Genomic DNA, 22,381 nt, shown 5'->3' on the forward strand with positions numbered 1-22,381 from the left:
TCCCAAATCTTCCAATTTATATAACTTAGGTGTGAATGAATAATTGAATGGTTTACAACATTATTTTAAAATATGGTACTATTATCTAAGGTAATATAAGGCAGATTATACTATTCTACAATGGCAGCTTAAATATCACTTTTCTTTCTATAAATAGCTGTTTGTAAAGCATGAATTTAGATGCTGGGCAACTTCTAAATCTATCATTTTATTAGATGCATATCTCATAGTTTGTACACGTATTCAGTATACACTAAAAATATTTCTTGCAAATGTAGTTTATTAGCAACAATCTCTTCAATAATCTAAAGATTACAGCTGCCACAGCCAAACATATGATCTTAATTTAATTTAACACTGACATCATCTGTATGGTATAATTTTCCTTTTTATTCTTTTTCCCTTTCAATGGCTAGAAGGAGGAAAATATGTGAAACAAAATCCCCATTCTTTTTTCTTCCTTCATTGTTACTTGACCCAACCTATTACACACATGAGGACACAGGAAATCTCCAACGGCCTCTATGGAAATCCTTTTTGCACATTTTCTAGGAAAGAATTAGTGAAAGTCATTTGACAGCGTGTGAGGGGACATATATACACGCTATGTGCTACTGACTGCATGAGGCAGCTTAGAAGGCAGATTTAAGGACTAGAGGCAGTGTTGATATTTGACTTTACTTTCTTAAAGTTAATATTTGAGAAATAATTTCAATGAGGCCATTGTGATACCTCATAAAATTTGTTTTATTTGTGGTTTACAAATGACTGCTTGACACAATATTGATATTAAAACCTCCTGATACATATTGATCCAGTGTTTTAATTCTTCTTAAACCTGCAAAGTTCAAAATTTTGATTCTTACTTTTAAGCCTCTTAATAAACCTTGTATAAACCTGAGAATATTCTTTTCACTCTGTCTTGGATAGCTAATAACACCTAGATTAAGTCTGACATGACTTCACAAAAACCTTTCTGAGTTAAGGGGCAGAACCCCTAAAGTTTGAGAATTTATAAGAGACCTTATTGAATCCAAATATCAAAACACGGTCACACAACACTTAATGACAGGGATACATTCTGAGAAATGTGTCGTTAGGCAATTATGCTGTTGTGCAAACATCATAGAGTGTACTGAAGAAGACACCCCAAAATATCTCTTTAACACGAGGATGTTAAAAATTTGCCACGCCAAAATATGTCTCTTTAACATGAGGATTATTTTAGGCTGATTATTTTTATGAAGTCTTAAATGGGAAGAAACATGCTTGCCGCCCACAAGGCATTTACAGTCCAGTGGAAAAGAGTTTGGACTGGTGCAACTGTGTGAATGAGCAATGACTGAAGACAGACTTCTCCAGAGCTTAAACTGTGCTTATACTGCACCTCTCTCCCACGTCCCTGGCCACCATGAGCCCTGAAGCAGTACAATAACATCCAGAGGCATCCAGTATTATCTTAGGGATGTGACTCTGTAGTCCACGGATAGGAGGGTAGGTGCCAAAGAAATTACAGGTAAATATTTCAGTGTTGACAGCTCCTATCCCACATGAGTATGTAGTACTTCCAGGGAGCAGCAGGGGCAAAACCCAGCTCAGTCTGGGCTTTTGGTTTTGGCCTCAGACTTGATTCCATAGGAGCTGCCTCATGGAGCCAGATGTGGTCTACTGGAATGAATACTCACCTTAGAGTAAGAAGACTTGGGTTCAAGTCCTAATTCTTCCACACCCAACACATGTGGTCTAGGAAAGCTCCCTGAGAAGCTTTCCTTAGAAGTAAAAAAGAAAACCTACATCTGAGGGTTGTTGTGAGGCTACTATGAGATAATATAGAGTGCTATGTAAAATTTAGGACAAGAATTCTTTGGGAATCTCTTAACTAGTCATCAGTGAACAACTGCTGGTGGGAGTTTCCCTCTTCAAAGTAAAGACAACACATTTTATTTGTTGCTTGAGAGAATTCATGTATCAGCTTAAACACTTTACCTAAAAGCAGGAAACATATAGGCAATAGGAAGAATATAGATCATTATTGGCCCAATAGGGAAATAACCAATTACAGGAAATCCATAGGACCTTGAAAGTGCTATAGAAGAGCTCCTCTAAACCAAAGACAAGGCCTCTGTCCCTCAGGAATGTGAGCTCTACTGGGAAAGAGTAAATTCAGACAGGAGAATCATAAGAATACAAGGTAAAACTCAGCAGATTGGTGAATCATGTAGTTCAGCCTAAGTGCACTAGGAAGGACATCATTAAAACAAAAAGAAAAAAGCTCATAAGAGTAAGTGGAAAAATAACACGAGATTGCAAATTCTGTAGAAAGTAAAGATGTTTTACATTAATCTTATAGTAAGCTATCTTACCTGCTTTTGAAAGTAAGCAAGGTAAAATTTGGAAATTAATAAATATTGATCAAACTGAATTCTTAGAGAAAGAGTGGAACCTTTTTCACAAAGAATACTTCACGTGAGAAAACGCAGTGTGGCAGTCTGTGAGATCCACTGTACTTGACGGAATATCCCTGTGGCATACAGTATGTTTAAAACAGATCCAGGGTCTGGAAGATTAAATTCTGTCATCACAAACCGAAGATAAGAGGTGAGAATGAAGAATCTCAGGTGCAAAATATTTTGATGAATTGAAAATTTATTATATATCTCTAAATTTTATGGGCAGTGAACCTAATCAACCTTTTCAAGCCAGAGGAAAATTCTGATTGAGAATGCTACTAGGTAAATTTCAGTGAACACAAAACTGTGCATGATAACAAGGTTACCAAAGTTGGAAAAGGCAGTTCACATACCTAATAAAAATTACATGCTACATGGCCACTCGATCAAATTGCTCCAATAATTTCAGTGAATAACAGAGATGAACCTTTGAAAACTATTTCGCTAGAAGTTTTAAAGCCAATGGACTTTATCTTCCCACTAAAAAGAAACTGATTTACTGGGAAAGATGTTTTCAAATAAAATCCAATTTCTTAAAATGAGATAATTTCTATTGGTCAACTTAAAAAACAAACTTGTAGAATGCTTAGCATAAAAAATGAGAATGTGCAAAAGAATAATGCTTGCAATACACTACAAATTTTTTGAAGAATTGTTTGCTGTAAAATCAAATTTTAAGGATCATTAATTTCTTTTGCTGCAATAGTCTTCAAGGGAGCGTTGCATTTAAGTCAAAATTGTTACCTGTCAACAGAGTGAGTGAAACACGTTTATATATTCATACATATATGAAATATATATGTGTAAATATATATATATAGAGAGAGAGAGAGAGAGACAGAGACAGAGAGAGAGAGAGATTGATAACGAGAATAGACAATTAGCCTTGTCCTCCCAGAAGATTTTAAGAATAAATTCTATGCCTGAGCTTTGGCACCTTTAAGGGAGGTGCCTAATAAGAAGGCATTCTTATTTCTAATAATTTCAAACATGCAATTGTTTTCTTTCCTTACATGTTTAGTATCTCCAGTTATGAGGGAGCGTTGGAACAAAAGAAAATGAACTATTTGATGTGGACCCTCTCTTCCTGTCTTTCTCTATTTTCCCTTTCCTTGTCCACTGCAATTCCTCTCTTACAGTCCCTTTATTTTAGACAAGACTAAAACAGGAAAAATTCCAGCACTCATGGCCTTTATATTTGCTTTCACAACTGAAATTTACTTTAAACCGTTATGATGACTACCACTCTGGTCTCCTCATCCTGCTGCCCAGCCAGCCATTATCAGAAAACACTGTCCAAGTTCATTTGTTTTAAAATCTCTTTATATTAAGATAATTGTAGATTCACCTGCAATTGTAGAAATAATACAGAGTACTCTTATATACCCTTCACCCAGCTTTCCCCAATGGTAACATCTTGCGTAACTATAGTACAATATCACAACCAGGGAATTAGTGTTGATACAATGCAGCCACCTTATTCAGATTCCCCCAGTTTTACATGCACTTGTGTGTGTCTGTGTGTGTGCGTGCACATGCGCATGTGCAGATCTTAATTTTATGCTATTTTACCACATGTATATATTCATGTAACCACCCCACAGTCATGATATAGAGATGTTCTGTCACTGCAATGATCCCTTGAGCTACCCTTTCCCAGTCTATTTTTAATATATTTGCTGCTTAGAAGAGAAAGAAGAAAGAGAGAGGGAAAAAATTTTCTTTTTCTCTTTTCCTTCGGTGAAAGAAAGGTCTGCTTTGGGAAAAGTTCTGAAATAACTTGCCATCTGCCCTCTTCCCTTTCGATACACCTCCCCCACCTGTGTGTTTGTATTTCCCCTAGGGAATTTCCTCATCTTACTGACAGAAAACGTAGTTGATTAAACTAATTCATACTTAGGTATGAATGACTGAAAGATCGTTAACTCTGCCAGAAGTTGCAGTTTTAAAAGGAGGGTGCTTGCTAGTCCCAAGTCATTTCTTCTGGGTGGAGTTTTATGCAGTCTAACAGAGTGAAATGAAACAATTCAGAAAGTGTGTGGCAGGATAATTTGGGGCAAAGTTTATTAAAAAAAGGCCAGCCTCTTGAAATCTAAGCCCATGATATGATCCCTTAACCAGGGACCAATATTTATAACCTCTTGTTTTGTTTTTTTTTCTTTCTGCTTTTTCTCCCCATATCCCCCCAGTACATAGTTGTATATTTTAGTTGTGGGTCCTTCTAGTTGTGGCATGTGGGACGCTGCCTCAGCATGGCCTGGTGAGTGGTGCCATGTCCGTGCCCAGGATCCGAACCAGGGAAATCCTGAGCTGCCGCAGCGGAGCGCGCGAACTTAACCACTCAGCCACGGGGCCGGCCGCATTGTTTGTTAAGTCTACTTTTGTACCTTCAGGTTTTCTAGATGCTCCACATGCTTTTCCACATGTTCCTCATCACAGTAGCATGGAAGAGATGAAAAAAGGGAAGAGGGGAACGGGCGGCAGCAGATGTGGGAATCAGGCATTTGAGTCACTGATACCTGAAGAGGTAACTACTTGCTATTTTCAGTCCCTCTCATCATCACTTTCTTCACAATGTTCACCCTTCAGAACCAATGTATTATGCAAAGAACTCTTCCAGTACATTCCATTAGATCATTAGATATGACTGCAAGATAAAATTATATATATATATATATATATATTTATATAGGTACATTAAATATATATATAACATATATATATATTTATAGATCTATTCCTTCTCTTAAAGACTTTACCATCTAAAGCAATAAGACTTACAGGCTTTGAAATTATATAGTACTGTAAGTCTGTGTAAAGGGCTAAAAATTTAGCCCAAAGACATTATTAATTCACTAAACAAATACTGAGTGTCTACTATGGGCCAAGGCTTGTTCTAGGTGCTAAGACTACAGCAGTGAACAATGCAAAATCCCTGCCCTCACCAGTGTATGTTGTATTTAGGTGATGGGGAGAAAATTTGTAGTTAAATAAATAAACGAGTGAATTTTAGATGATTGGAAGAATAACGAACAAAACACAACTGGAAAGGCTTCCCATAGGAAGAGAAACTCCATCTGCATTTTAAAGGAATGACAGGATTGGGTAACTAGGAGGAGGGCAGCTTGAGCAAAGATTTGGAGATGGAAATGAGTAATACAATGAGAAAAAAAGGTTTACCAGAATGCATAGAAGTGACAATGTCCAGGGGCCAGCCCGGTGGCGCAGCAGTTAAGTGCGCACATTCCGCTTCTCAGCGGCCAGGAGTTCGCTGGTTCGGATCCCAGGTGTGGACACGGCACTGCTTGGCAAGCCAAGCTGGGGTAGGAGTCCCACATATAAAGTAGAGGAAGATGGGCACAGATGTTAGCTCAGAGCCAACCTTCCTCAGCAAAAAGAGGAGGATTGGCAGTAGTTAGCTCAGGGCTAATCTTGCTCAAAAAAAAAAAAAAGTGACATTGTCCAACAGAAAAGTTTGCTTTAAGGTTGATGCAAAGAATGTTTTGTCCAGAAACACGGACCAAGCAATGACTGTTTTAAGTGATGGGTATTAAGTGACAGACTTTCAAGCTGCAATTTATCTTTTTTATTACAAAGAAAGAATTTGATTATTTTGAAGGTAAGATGAGTCATTCACTTTCATCCTTTATTCTATGTGCATGTAAAAGTAATCTTTTGAAGGGCTTTTTTTATTCATGGTTTTGTTTTTCTACCTTCTAGGCAGCTCAACATTGTTTGGTTAAAATATGCCACATTCAAGACGGTGCAGCTGGCTGGCTTGTGTCCCATTATTCCAAGTTTTCAAAATGTTATGCAGAGCTGTTCCCGTGACTAGGGAAAGGAGAGGACATATTTTCTTTCTCCTTCTGGCATAGCACTGAGTATGCACAACTCATACTAACACAGATCAGTGACACGAGGATTAAATGGGCCGCCACGCTCTGGCTGGTGACCCTAACTATCATTACTTTTGTAGGAAAATAACCCATAGAAACCACTATATAAAATAAGTTCTGGCATCTAGCCCATTTGAAACGGAAAATTTGTAATTTTGCAAAAATTTCAATGACCTCTAATCCTACTTTTACTCCATATTCTTGGTATTTTGTCCTATATACATTCCTTTCTCCACTTACCACCCTCCCCCTTACTGCTCTCTTAGTTAATTCAATATTTGAAATCAGTAGGAACACCTACTCTGAGGGCCTAGATCAGGCTTTGGAGGGACCTTATGGAATAATTAATCAAATCTCCCCCTGGGTGTTCAAAATTCTTCTAAATATCATAAGCTTTTGAGTAATGCAGGTGTACTACTGAGCTGAGTGACATGTGTCAGGTGACAATCTCTCTGAGCCTATTTCCTTGAGAGGAAAATGGAAATAAATAAAGTCTACCTTGAAGGGATGTTATAACTTTCCAATAGGATGAGGTATTTAATAGTACCTGCTAAAGATTTGAATGAAGCAACTGCTTAATTTCCTTAAGTACTTATCTTACTTATCTAAAGTGGTTCTCAAATGGGGGTGATCTTGCCCCCTAGGATATACTCAGCAATGTCTTGAGGAATTTTAGGTTGCCAAAAGCGGGAGGGGTGCTACTGGGATCTAGTGAGTAGAAACCAGAGATGCTGCTAAATACCCTACAAAGCACATGATCGCCCCCATAACAAAAGATTATCCAGCCCCAAGTGTGAATAGTGTCGCTGTTGAGAAATCCTGATCTAGCCTTCTTTTGAACAATTTTCATGATTGGAAACTATTCCCTTGTGAGGCTAGCCACTCAATCATTGCAGAGTTATGTGAGAAAACTATCACTTAAGTTGAAGCAAAATCTGTAACTTCCACCTGCCAGCCAAGGTTGCGTTTTGTGAGACAACACAAGATAAGTCCATCCCTCTTCCATGGGAGTCTTTTCAATATTTAAAGAGCTGTTTTCCCTTCTTACAGTCCCCAAATTTATAGTCTTCCAGGATCTGTGAAATAAGTGAGAATGAAACCCCAAAAGTTTAGTCACAGTTGAATGCCTTATTTCTAGTTTCACCCACAAGTCTGAATTCTAGAAGAGTTTAAGTAAACTGAGTTGGACCAAAAATGTCTGTAAAATCATAAAGAGGCATCCATCTGGTTTGTCTGTAAATAAGAAGTTCTGAGTCCACTGCTTAGGGTACATTTTTTTACCTTTTTTCTTCCTTACCCATCATAAAAAAGCAGCACAGCTAACATTTTGTTATACATCTCCTACACAAACCCCAAACTGTGCCATTTCATAACAAAAGTTCAGCACTGTGCTTAATACGGTGCATTACTTTGAGGAGAAAAAGACAGTGATACAGATTTATTCTTGTGCAATAAGAAATACAGAAATAAAATTTCAAGTTTGCCATCTTCAGCTTGAAATCATTGTCAAATCTTATTGGAAATACATTTATTCTGATTTCTGGCAATCTAACCTCCTTTAGTCATTTCACAGTTGGTGAGCAGAAAGGATGTTTCTGCCTCATTTACAGTGTCTGAACATGATTCAGACAATCAACTGCAACATTAGTCAAAGAAATCAGTGGCTAATGATTTCTGACAAGCACTGCAGTAACAGGCTGAGAACCAGACTGGGCAGCAACAATATTCAGAGCATTTACTGGAGCCAGCAAGAGGCAGTGGTAGAAGATGATTAAAATGGGGTAAACAGAACTGGTCTCACGTGACCTAAAGGCCCTTATACATGTTTGGCAAAGGCATAGTATCTGACATGCAATAAATACGGCAATCCTGTTTTATAACTTTGTTATATTGAATGAACACTGAGGATAATCAAATGTGCAGCTCTGTAAACAATAATATACAAAAGTAGTTAAATACTTTGCATTCTGCTGAAACTATATTCTTGTTAGGAGAGTCTAGCTTTACTATTTATATTGACCATTTGGAGCATGTACTCTTTCTCCCTGAAATGCATTACTCATCATTTGGACTATCTGTCACACACTGAATGTTTACATCACCCAGCACATAACGTGAAGGCTGTATGGCCTAGGGCAGAAAGGGCCGAGTGTCAAGACACGAGATCCAGTTTCCCTTCCGCCATGAGCTCAGGGTGTGGCCTCCGACAGGTCACTTGGTTACCCTGAACTTCAGTTTCCAAGTCTGGAAGATAATGGGGTGGGACCAAATGATCTAGAATTCTCCCTTTCAAAAGTATGATTTGGATTTTAGGAGTCTACATTGATATATTTAGCAATTTAAGATATGCCCTAATTGTTATCAATAATTTATCCTTGGTTTTAAAATCTCATAAATTCTTTGTTTTTTTAAGCTTTAAAAAAAAAACCCCAAATGACAAGTTATTTCATTCAATTGAAATTTTATTTTCATACTTCCCCTTCATTTGAAAAATCTGGCATTCTCTTAATGAACTGCTCTTTAAAATGTCCCTACATCAGATAGGTGACAGCAAGGAGAGCTGAACCTACAACGCTTTTGTTTCATATTAAATAGCAGTTGTTACAAGTACAATGATCAGTGCTTTCAAAATTTTCTTTTATAGTCTGAAATTTTTAAGAATTTGATGAAAATTCAAGGTTATCCTTAAGTTTCATAAGCTGAGCTAGAACTGCTAGTTAATCTCTCACATTCTGGGAGTTTACATGTATTTTCAAAAGCTGTAAGGATAGAAATATATCTCAAAATATTTCCAAGAATCTTCTTTCACCTAAAACTCTCTCTCTACACATCCAATATACAGATGACTCTCAAACCCCAAAATAAGGAGATAGAATTCTTTTATATTTTATAGTTAAAAATGTTTCCTCAATAGTAAATTGGAACATATTGCTAAAAACTGCCATTTCCTAAATTGCTCATTGTAGTATTATAGTTTTGTACTATACTAATGAGAGACATAGTCATGAAGAATTTTTATTCTAATTATTGTTATTTTCTATACTGTAAATCAGAAAGCTTGGAAATACTGACCCAGTACAGCCCAATCATAGTGTGCATTTTTTTTTTCAGGTATGCTTTTTTTTTGGTGAGGAAGATTGGCCCTGATCTAACATCTGTTGACAATCTTCCTCTTTTTTTTTTCTCCCCAAAGCCCCCCAGTACATAGTTGTATACCCTAGTTGTATGTCCTTCTGGTTCTTTTATGTGGGATGCTGCATTAGCATGGTTTAAATAAGTGGTGCTAGGTCTATGCCCAAGATCCGAACTGGCAAACCCTGGGCTGCCAAAGCAGAGCATGCAAACTTAACCACTCATCCACGGAGCCAGTCCCCCATAGTGTGAGTTTTATTTACAGTTCCTTGAAAAGAAAATTTCCCTGCCCTTAATCTCCATTGTTGGCTTTGTTTTATATTTTGCTAGAAGGCCCTTGACCAAAGGCAGTCCAGTAATCGGAAGTGGCCTGACATAAAAATTTCTATTCAGTGGAAGATCATAGTGATTAGTTAGTTCAATCATGCTTTCTTAGGAAATTCAGACCCATTGAGCAGTTGGTCAAGGCAGAAGCGAGAAGGTGCTCAAAGATAAATGAAACCAAGAGAGTGATGGAATCATGTCAACAGAGCGAGTCAGACTGGCTGCTGCTGCTGTGGGGATAGTAAGAAAACTCAGCCTCTTGTCTTCCTTGGCTCTTCCAGTTCCCTAGAAACTTTCAATCTAGGAGGCCCAACTGTCCACTGATCCTGAGTATTCATGGCATGTGATCGCTCTCTCTCATTGCCACAGGAATCTTTACAACCAATTCCCTTACCTGAGGTAATACGAATGTCTTTCTCATATCCAAAGAATAAACCGGAGAAGTACCAAGAAAGAAAAGGGTTCTCGAGAGCTAAACTGCCAAGTAAATCACTTCAAGCCTTTTCTCCCTCCATGTTTATCAGTGAAAAACAATACAGGTTGATTCTTTCTGTGGCAATAGGCCAGTAGACACAGGTTATAGAAAATCATTGGAGATTTCATTGTCAGAAAAGATGTGAGGGAGAAAAAAGTTTGCATATTTTTTTAAACTAAGAAATTCTCAAACTCCACTTGGTTACATTTACATGAAGATGAAGAGTCAGTGTGACAAATGATTCCATTGTACCTATGGTGACATTACCAGTGATTTCAGTTCTCTGTGAATTATGGTCTAAAGATGGTGGTGGCAAACAGAATCAAATGAAGTGCCAGTCCAATTGAATTTGACCAAACATGCATTGTCACTCACTTTGCCAGTGCAGAAATGTCAACATTCATGTCCTGCTGGAATGTGCAGGATGCTGGGGAACCTTGCTTCAGCCACACAAACCTTTCACTATCAGGAATGAGCTCAGTTCTCTCCACCTCCACGTCCCTCTACCTGCAATGCTCTTTCTGATTTCATGCCTGACTCTTCCAGTGCTTGTGCACAGACACACACCACTTCTTTGTGCTAGTCTAGCACTTACCACTGTGTCATATGTATCTATTTGGTAATATTTGTCCCTCTCTAATTAGCTCACAAGTGGCAGGAGTACAGAAACCTTATCTGTTTTGTTCTCCATTGTGTCCCTAGCTCCTAGATGTATGTTAATATTGAATATTGTTGAATGAATATGGTAGAGCTCTTGGAAGGTACTGGTAGTGAAGTACTTGCAGAAACATTAATGTAGATATAATTAGTTGTTGTATGATATAATTATTAGATATTATAATAATTAATAATAAATCATAATTATTTATTATAATAATGTTATATATAACTAATAGGCTTAAAGAAAAATAAGCTTTTATATAAATTATTATATAATATTGAAGTATATTGTATATATTATAGCTTATATATTATATTAATGTTTCACATTATATCTCACCCAATAAAGGGAAATATATGGCACTTTATAACAATGGTAAATGGAAAGTACGTGAAAATTTTCAGTTAACAGCCAGTCCAGGAGAATTCAAGTTATCAGCAAACAAGTCAGGTTCCCAAAAGAGGACTTAAATGACATTTCAAAACGACATAAGAACCCCCTCTCTATATGTGTGCTTGTTTTATCCAGTCCCATTCTCAGATAAGTAAGTCTCCCCCATTACAAGCCCACGTGGTCATTCTGCTCTGTGAGGACAGGAAGATCCGAGGCTGAAATTACATTAGATTAGTCATGGTATCATGAGAAATAATTCTGCCTATCTCTGGAGGGAATATAAATCATTTCTTCTTTTTCTTTGAATCTAGAATTATGAGAGATAAATACAGTTTCTACCTTCAAAAGTAACAAGTTAAGACAGAGATAAGCAGTGAAAAGTCACTAGCTCGGTAACAAACCACGTTCCTCAGCTTCCCCCAAACTGGCTGCTCATCAACCTTCTTCCATTTGGCTGCTTTGAACAAAATGGTTTCTGGCTCCTCAGGGAAGGATCAAGGAGTGCTCTACGTCAGTGAATGACTACATAGATGGTTTTAATAAATACTGTGGTTTCACTAATACTGTGAACATTTCTCTATTTTTGCATGAACCAATTACCACCAGGAGATTTGTCTTTCCTTTGGCAGTAAAGCTATCATCTATTCATAATCCCTCCTACTAGATTTCTTCCTCATTTAAGGCAGGATTCAGTCAGATTTCATTTTGCTTCCCCTTCTCCGAAATCCATGAAAGCCTTGAAAAACATTTGAGCATCTTCTCTCTGGACAATTTCATATCTTTTCTACCACAAACCATTATTCTGGTAAACTCGGTAAACCCTAATTTCGATCCCTGATGTAATGCTTTCATATCAGGCTGTGTGAACACGTTCCTTTAAAATAAAACATGGTAGGAAAGTCTTCCTCTGAATGCCTGCACACAGAGGAAGCTTCATCTATTACCCTTTCACCATGATAGAAGAGACGAGAAAACAATTTATGAGTCATTTCCATTCTGACAGATGCGACAATGACTGGAAATGCAATGCCTGCCAAGAGCTTTTATCAAGTAGGTTATAACAACTAGTAATAAGTGTAAATAATAAATGACTGGAATCTTAGGGGAAACAGTGGCAATACGGAATGATTTTTGGTACTTCTGATGGGGCTCTGCTACTCCTGGAATTCCCTGCCTTCCCAGTAGAATTTTGGCCTGACAATAAACAACAGTTTAGTACTTTATCTAATCCCAGCCAGGAGGTGAGTTCACCAGCAAGCTTTTGCAGATGTTCACATCCAATAATCTATCCATAATTGATGAAACAGGGAGGTCAGATGTAATGGCTGCTACTATTCCAGCAACAAATAAATGGTTATTGACAAAACAAGCCAGTGTGGCGCAGAGCGCTGAGCAGTGACAGGCACGCGACGGTGCTGAACAGAGGCAGGGAAGACTACACGGATTCCTCAGCAAGCCATGTCACAGGAGGGCCACAGTGACACATAAGCAGATGCAGGTGACTTAGAAAGGAAAAGGGAGGTTGCTGAAGTACAAAAAAAGATGAAGACAGGCTGAGGCAGAGAAGAAAATGATGAGCAAGCCCTGGGCGAGGCTGAGGACCCAGGTAAGTACAAATGCGTGAACAGTTCAGAAATGCCTTTGAATGTGTGCACTGTGATCCAGACGTGTGGCTGCTTTTATTACCAGTGTGTCTTCACTCGTATAGCTGGCTGTCAAACTGCACAGCCTAGGTGACTCTAACGCTAAAGAGCTAAGAGTCTAATGCGTGCATGGGACGTTTTTGGTGCCCAAACATTCCAACTGAAGGACATGCATGGATATTCCATATAACACTGCGGATACCTTTTCTTTCCTATGTCCTAAAAAGAAAATCTACGAAAATCACGGATGCAGTTTGCACAATATTTTCAGATAAGCCCAAGACGCAAAATTATGGAGCTAGAAAATTTCTCAAGACTGGGATTAATCCTGAAATCCGTGCTGCTTAAAATCAAATTTACTGCAAAAGAATGTGAGTGGAAGGCAAAGTTTTCTTTAATAATAAAAAGCAAATGCTGTGCTCTATTCACCTCGACCTAGGCAAAGAGTATAATAAATGCATTAATCGAGTCTACTTTTATTGGCTGAATAAAATTCAAGATATTTAAACGTAAATAAACAGCTGAAATCCTACACCTCTATTCCAGTGCTAAAAAATAATGTTTTTACACAGTTTACTATGTAATATTATAAGATGAAGAATGGTAGAATGAAATGGTAGTCATTATTGCTATAGGTAGTCATAAACAGGCTTGGGACAGAGATGTTTTAAATATTAATATTCCTAAAATCACTTAAATCAATTTAACACTCTTTAGTGGTTTATTTAGAAGTGTGATTTATTTTATACTTTGCAACCAATGCCTTTGATCAGCTCTGAAATAACATATGAGCTGAAAATAAAAGAGCAAAACAAATTGCTGCCAGGATTCTTTTAGTGAGCTTTAGATTTTATAGCGTAAACTAGAAAATTACCATTATATTTGGCATTTTCAAATTATTTACCAATACTTAGAAATGGAGAATTACGTAGCCCAGAAGGAATGGTGGAGATCATTGCTGTAATAACTCGCTAGTTGCTCTCCTTCCTGAGCCCTTCCATCCTCCTCCCTGGGGTCCTTCCGTTTAGCAACTTCGACCTGCCCCCATCCCTGGGACCATCTCCGTCCCTGGTCTAAGGCAGAAGCTTGGCATCACATCAGCGTGCCATGGATCAAATTATGATCATAACCTTTGTTAAAGCGACTGGGCCCTTGCCATGTCTCTTGAGACCAAGTTCCCAACATGTGTCCCAGTCTGTTCTTCTTGCTTGAATCTCTGTCTTGGTACCTAGTCAGGTCCCTGCTTATGCACTCTGGAGATCTACCTCACTTCCATCAATATGCCTACATCTGGAGTCTCACTCCTGAGCCCCAGTCCCTGTGGCTTGGTGCCTGTCACTTGCCCATGGCAGTCACTACTGTTTATTGAGCAAAAACTACCTGTGCAGAGTGTTTTATATTCGTGGTGAATTTAATCTTCACAGAGCACTTTGAGATCAATGTTAATATTCCTATTGTACAAATGAGAAAAATGAAATGCAGAGAGGTTGGCTAACTCGCTGTAGTATACACAACCCTGAGTTGGAGAAGGAGGAAGGATTTGAACTGGGTTTGTTGAAGTCCTTGTTCTTACGCACTGTGCTATGCCTGCTGCTGGTTCACTCTGAGCCTGACTGTTCTGGGCTAGGCCTTCACTCACAGCTTTGCCTACTGGCACAGCTCCCAGCTCCCAGAAGCCATTCTCCTCTCACCCACTGCAGCCCAGCGACTGATGTTCTCGATGTTGACCTCATGTTTGCCTGGTTACAGTGTTGCCTATTACAAGCTGCTATTTTTTCATCACATGGCTTAATTATAATAGCTAATAATAGTCCATACAAACTGAGTATTTACTATGCCATTCCTCTGCCCACAGAGACCCCCTTTTCACTCAGGAGAAAAAACCTGGCTTTATAATGGCCTACAAGTCCTTCCATGATCCCATCCCTTAACTCTTTGACTTCTCTGCTGCCCTTTTGCTCTTCCTCAGCTTCACCGGTCCCAAGCTCTCCAGGCATATTGCTGCCTCAGGGCTTTGGCACTGACCATTACCTCTGCTTGGAAGGTGCTTCCCTCAAGTATCCACATGGCTAACTCTCATCTGCTTCCAGCTTTTCATCAAATGTCACCTCAATAGGCCTTCTCTGATCACCTATTTAAAATTCCCCCTACTCACTGCTTGCTTTGGCACTTCTCAATCTTTCCTTTGTTGTATTTTTTTCTTTTTTCTATAGTGCTTATTATCGTCTGACACACTATCTAGCTCATTTGTTTATTACCTTTCATCTTCATTGTCTGTCTTTCTCCAATGGGAATGCAAGCTCCATGAGGATAAAGATCTTTGTTTTGCTAGTGACATATTCCAAGTGTCTAGAAGAGGGCTTGGCCATTGGTGCTCCAAAACTATTTGCTGGATGAATAAGTCACAGGTTGTTCTTAAGACAACATGTATTAACTAATTTAATCTTCCCAATGCCCATGAGTAGGCGTTAATTATTATTATTCTTATCTCTTTTTAAAGGTGAGAAAACTGAGTTACATAGAGAGGAAGCCACTGGGCAAGGATCAAACAGTTGTAAGTGATCAAGAAAGCACTTGAACCATAGCTGTCTGATTTCAGAGACAGCACTCTTATCAGGCCCTCCCTCCCAACTCAAAGCCAAGATGCAGCCTGACAATGCCACCACGCAGGATGGGTCCAAATTCTGGCTCCCTTTGTCACCACCTGTCTTATCGTTGACCAACATTATAACATGGCACCCTGCAACAATGTTGTTCAGGAAATTGAACTAAGTTTAATGACGTGACCAAGGCCAAAGAGCTGGGTGACCAAACCATAGCCAGAACTCAGGATGTCTGACTCCTAATTTGGTGGTCTTTCTGGTACTTTCAAAACTGATTTTGAGGATTATAATAAAAACCTGGATAGTACTTCCATTCTCATATAATCTATTACAATAGACAATTAAAAAGTAATTTTGGCTTTGCAACCCTGTGACAAATATTAATGTTTATTTACATAATATTTTAAAAGGAAAATGTTTATTTTTGTCATATCTATGATATTATAAACATAAAAAATGAACATAAGAAATAATCACTGCTGTAAGCTAATATAAGCTCATAGGGAAAATGAATATGTTTAATTAAATTTAGGAAAAATGTATAGTTAAATCATTTACAGTATAATAATAATAACTAATAAACCATTATCTCTTTACTATTCCACTGGAATTTTCATCAACATGGTATATTAATAAATATCATCTTCATTTTACAAAGCAGAATGCTACAAGATTTGTCTGTGCTCTGGTAAGTCAGTGATGGCAGCAGGAATAGCATAATCCTTGCACTAAGGCAGCAAATCATACTTTTACTATTCTGCAATATTCACCAGCATTTATTGAAAGAGTACAGAATGCTAGACATAGTTCTAAGTACTTTCTATATATTAACCCATTTAATCCTCACAACCACCCTATGAGTTGGGTACTAGTGAAATCTTCATGCTGCAGGTGAGGAAACTGAGGCACAGAGAAGTGAAGTAACCCACCCAAGGTCACAGGATTAGAAGTGGCAGGATCAGGATTTGGAGTCAGGCGATGTGACTGCAGAGGCCATGCGCTTAATCACTATATCACACAGTGATAATAATTGAGACAATAACAGATGGAATTGAAGTCTACTGGAAGGACCCCATCTCCCTCCCTCTATTTCATTTTTTCCCAAATTATAAATATTCTGTCCTACTAGATTTTTCAGCTGAAAAAACTAACAAACAGCACCTTTTGTGCTCTTTCCCTTGCTTTTACTAAGTGTTGGCAGTAGATAACAAATTTGCATTAGGAGCAAGAAGAGACTGGCAGTTGTAGGAATACTGTGTTGAACACACTGCTTTTGGAAAGGAACTCTATTACTTTGCCCTCTCAGACGTATTAACTTAGTGCTGTGACATATTTCATTGTCAGAAAAACATCCAGAGAAAACACAGCAAATTCAGCTAAGCAGTTAAGTCATAACCAATGAAGAATCCATGGTATGCCATTATCTGTGACAAAGGAGGGTAGGAGGCAGATGGGAGACACAAATGAGAGGTGAGAATTCCTGATGTCTCTTTCTCTGGAGAAGCTATAAAGCAGTGGGTCATTCCCAGCCTGATGCCGCTTCCACTTCCTGCATCCTCTCACCCTCTTCCCCAAACTCTGTGCTGATTCTGAACTGGCCCAGCAGGAGAGAGGTGATGTGGGTGTTTTTTTAAGCTTCAAGTGTTATTCAACAATAATTTCTACTGGACAAGAATAACAAAATGTTATTTATACTGATCAGTAGTTCACGAAGCAGAATAGAGGAAAATGTTATCAAAAATTTATATGGGAGATTTGTGATGAGACTCAACAAATAAGTCTAAAATCATCTGACTGACAACCCTGCCAGTTGCAACAGCACTATCTGTTGGGAGTGTGGCTCCAATCTGGGCTCTGTATTTGCTAGCTTCGTGACTGTAGGCAGCTTATTTAATCTAAGCCTCAGCCTTCTGTATGTGTGAAATAGGAGTAAGAGTAAACAGAAGAATACCGATAACATCTGCCTCTTAGGGTTCTTGTGAGTGTTAAATGAGATAAAGCCCGTAAACGACAAGGTTGGGTACAGTTCTAGACACACAGCACACAAAGACACATTAGTTGTTATTGTTGTTCATGATGATGCTATTCTGTCATCTAGGGCTCATTCAATTTCATGGGAGAAAGACCACTCCAACCTAATTTAGGCAAAAAGGGAAACTAAGGACTCAAATGCCACTAAGAATTGTTCTCTCCATTTCTCAGCTTGGTTTCTTTCTCTGTGTGTTAGTTTTATTCTCTCAGTCCGCCATCCTCCCTGGCTCTGGGAGCTCCCAAGCTAACTCCTTCCTACCAAAGAGGATTGGCTCTGATTTGAAAAAACAAAATTATCAAGTAAGCAATCTGATTGGCTTAGTTTGTTCAGGGACCATCTCCTAGAGATTTTCTGGGGTGAGAAGTAGTGGTGGTAGTGATATTGGTAACCCCAAGGTTATAGACAAGACAATAGCCAGCAGAAAGGTGACAAGGGGAATGGAGCAACGTTCTGGGAAGACAAAGACAATGGATGTCCTATAATTTCTATTAACAATTCTGCATAGTTGTTTCTTCTGTGGCTTCATCTCATTTAATAGACCGTCATATTTTGGATTACTTAAACTAAAAACTTCAGATTCATCTTTGGCTCCACCTTGTCTCTATGCTTTCATCTACCCAGCCAGAAAAAAATATAAAATTGTAAAATGCCTCTCAAATGTGCCTCTTATGAGCTACATCGCCATCACTTAAGTTTAGGGTTGCATCATTCCTTCCCTGAAATATTTCAGAAGAGCCCTACAATCAGTCTTCACTCCTCCAGTCTCTCTATCTTCAATTTGTCCTACACACACTGCCAGGCTGTCTTCCAAACAAGTTTCTGCCCTACTTGGAGACTTTTACTTCTTAACAAGGCCCTTGAAGATCTCATCTCACCACCCTGTCTTTCCAGCCTCTCCCACAACAGTCCAACTCCCGCAATGCTCACCTTCCAGTGGGACTGGAATGTATTTTCTGCCCTCCCAGGTCTTTACTCAAGTTGCTTCCTCCCCACTGAGGAGACAGCTACCATTTATCTTGCACAATTCAATTCAAATGTCATCACCTTAATCTCCAAATGAGACAAAGCTTCCCTGTTGCTCTTCAGCTCTTGGTCTCTTGGTCCCCACTACAAGTGTGGTACAAGTATATGCCAGTTGTCTATTTCTCCCATGGACAATGCAGTCTCGCAGCATAGTAAGAATCTACTTGAGTGTAAAGAAATTGCCCAGGCCTCATATTCAACACTGTGCACCAAAATAAACTTTAAAACGAATAATACCCATTATCAAAATAGTTATTACCATTCTTGTTCATATGGATTTTGGCCAGACTTACTTAGGATACCAAAAACTGTAGGGCTATGTTTTTCTCACTATTTAATTGTTTTTGCTTTTTAATTTATATGATTATCTTCTCACTTTACTGGATTATCTTTAAATGTCCTTTATTACTTGTTAAACATTTAATAACTTTAATGTTTTGGGTTGAGATGAGCTGCTAAAATGACTAACTGCTATGATTAATCCTATGCTGAAGATTTTTACTATGAATAGTCTATATAAAATCTGTTGAAAATATTAAAGTTTTTAAGTTTTAATGGAGTAGAAAGAAATAACAGGTTACTTTTTTCTTATTAAAAAATCAGTATATATTAACTATAAAAAATTTGGGCAATATAGATCCATCACTTCCCAAAAAATAGAAAATTAAGGTAATCCATTATTTCAGCTTCCACAGATAACCACTGAAAACAATTTGGTGTTTCTAGTATTTTCATATATATGTATGTCTCATATGTATGTATATGTATGTGTGGAAACATAGGTAAGTACTATAGAATGCACATTGTTTCATATCCTGATTTTTTGCTTAAAATATCAATAATACTTTTATTGGTATAAAATATTTACTTGTGTCATTTTTATTGGCTGTATTGTATTGTATTACAGGGTACTCAACAATATTTAATCAATTTGCTATGTACATTTACTTTGTTTCTGGAGTTTTCACCATTATAAACAGCCTTTATAACATTGTATATAAAGGTTACAGCTAAATCTCTGTATATATTAATAATTATACAAAGACAATATTATAGCTAAATATTTGTATACATTATTTTCTTCATATAAATTCTGAAATGTAAGATGCAAGATTGTGAGACTTCTTAGAACAAAGCTACCATTTATTGAATGCTTACTAAGTGCCAAGCGCGTTACCATTTTACCTCATTTAATTCTCACAGCAACTTTAGCATCCCCATTTTACAGGTGTGGAAAAGGAAGTTTAGAAGTCAAGTGATTTGCACAGGTATAGTCAACAGTGTCAACGCCCCTCCCATAATCTCTGCAGCCAAAGTCTGTTGGTGCCAGCACCTGGAACTTTCTGTTAGATGGCTGGGCTCATGGAAAACTGGAATTGCCAGAGAATTAGTGTCCCTGGAAGCAGCTCCCACCACATAAAGGATGGAAACTGGTGGATAAATGCACCAGCATCCTTGTCCCTCCAGTGGGATAACCACTTGTTTATACACTGCCTCCCAGAGTGTTCTAACAAGACAGAGCTCTGCCTACAGTGGCAACACATCTTCTGTGGCTTCCTTCTTTTGCTTCACTCCCCTGCTGGCAGAACCTCTCCCAAATAAACCACCTGTACGCAGATCCATTTCTCAGAATCTGCTGCTAGGGAAACACCAATCAAAACATCAAGGTTGTTAGTCCAATAGTGCCAAAATGTCCACCTATCATGGCCCATGCTTTTACAGAAAGAATGCTTTGCGAACTTTGCAAAAAATATCTGAAGATGCTTATTTGAGCAACAACCTTGAGACACATTCAGGCTGCAATCAAAAGTATTTTGTGATTAAGTTATTTTATGTTATTTATTTATTTTGAAACTCTAGCACATAGAATCAAGTTAGCTTCCCTCTTTAGAGCAGGACGTGCTTTTATTGGTCTGTGCATGCCCTCTCGATTGTTTTTAATAAATTTTCTCCTTCATCTTCCCTCCCTACTCTTATTCCCTTTCCCCTCATAGGCCTTCTCTAATATGTCGCTGACGAGTTTCTCTGTGGATCGGGGCTGACGCACCGCAGGCTAATCATACACTGAGTCTCACCTCCCCGCCCCCGCTCTCTATGCTAGCTTCCACTTCTAACCACAGTTCCTGTTGTCTCGCATCCTTGCCAGCCTTCAATACTATTTGACTTCCTAATTTTTTGCCTCTAAGTCATGCTTTTATGTAAAAGAATATTAACCTTCTCCCTTGAAATGCTCACAAATGAAAGCCATTATACACATCTATACAATCAACTCCTGATTATTCAGGAGCTGAACATCATTTTGTTAATTGGTTGGTTTCTTTGTTATCTTCCTCCCCTTTCTCTGACTATCCTTGGCTATCATCATTTTCATTTAGGGAAAAAACAAGAACGTCAATAGAAGACATTCATGGGAAAAATGAAGATTTAGTCTCACCCAGTCTATTTTATTAGTTATTAACTAAACTTTTGTATGTTTACTTAGGGAGAAAGTTGAAATTACTGGGTAAAATAATTTTTTAAGTATATGGATTCAATATCAGGAATATAGTATTACTGTTCTTTTAAAAGTCCAGTATATGTCATTTTTATTGAGCACTAATTATACTAAATAATCTCTAAAAACATAGCTGTTAAATGAGGATCAAGTCATTGTCTATGCTACAGACACATTTGAGAATATTTTGGATAAGTTTCAAGACGTTGAATTACATTTTTTTTTCTGAAGTTACCCCTTTCGTGTGGTAGCAGAAAGATATATAATTTGGCTCACTCTATAATGATGAAGTACGATGTGCACACTATCGCTATTTAACACATCTAATCCTATAATCATCCCCGCGCTCTTGCAGGTGTAAGGCCTCTTCTTCTTTCACAGCCTCCAGATCCACGTGTGCTAACAGCTGTGCCGTTGCCTCTAGGTCTGTCATACAATTAGTCTTGTGATGAACTATGCAGGTTGCTTTATTGCTCCAGAGAACATTTTCATATGCTAGGCCTTGAACTTTAAGGAGTATACATACATTATGTTCCATATGTCACTATTCGGTATAGTTGATTAGAGTACTCAATTTTCAGAGTCTCGTAGTTCACCCTCTTTAAAATGAACCAAATAAAAATAATTATCCATCTTGTCATTTTCTCTCAAAATGAATATCAGAAATTTTCGCACAATTTCTTAAAATGTGAATGACTGAGAACAAAATTTTCAGCAGCTTTGTAAAGACCTACTGGAGCAGCACTTTGTTTTTACAATGAATAATAAAAATAATCATCAAGTTTTGGTTAAAGTGGTATTCTAGATCTCAAGGGAATCTAAAACCAGTTTTCACATTTCAAAAAAATCAACAAATTTTATTACTAGGAAAAAATGATTATATTAATTTAGGCCATGAACTTCCTTTCCTGACATAAAATGCCTCTTCATTTCCATGAAAGTTTACAACTTGTAATTTTTTGCCATACAGATTACTGTTTTAAAAAAAATTTTAATTTTTTCTTGAGTTTTCTGATTTTTCTATAACACTTTAGTCATTTAAATGACAAATACTATAATTTATATGAGAAATACCATAAGGTATTCATCACTTAAAAAGAACAAAAAATAGCACACATGCTATTTTCCTAAGCCATAATATTGTAAAGAAAAGAACCATTAGGAAAATTAAATAGAAAAAACATTTAGAGTTAAACTTCTCATTAATGAGGAAATTAAAAAAACATTCAACTTACTAAGATTCTAGTCTGCAAAT

The 22,381-nt window shown here is 37.7% G+C and overlaps 1 protein-coding gene across 4 annotated transcripts in view; it reads right to left on the reverse strand.

The window, feature by feature from the left end:
* Positions 1–22,381, reverse strand: part of TTC29 (tetratricopeptide repeat domain 29) — a 209,784-nt gene that overhangs the window by 96,968 nt on the left and 90,435 nt on the right. The window lies entirely within an intron of this gene.

The sequence above is a fragment of the Equus asinus genome, chromosome 3 (assembly GCF_041296235.1).
Source record: "Equus asinus isolate D_3611 breed Donkey chromosome 3, EquAss-T2T_v2, whole genome shotgun sequence".
Lineage (NCBI taxonomy): Eukaryota > Metazoa > Chordata > Mammalia > Perissodactyla > Equidae > Equus > Equus asinus.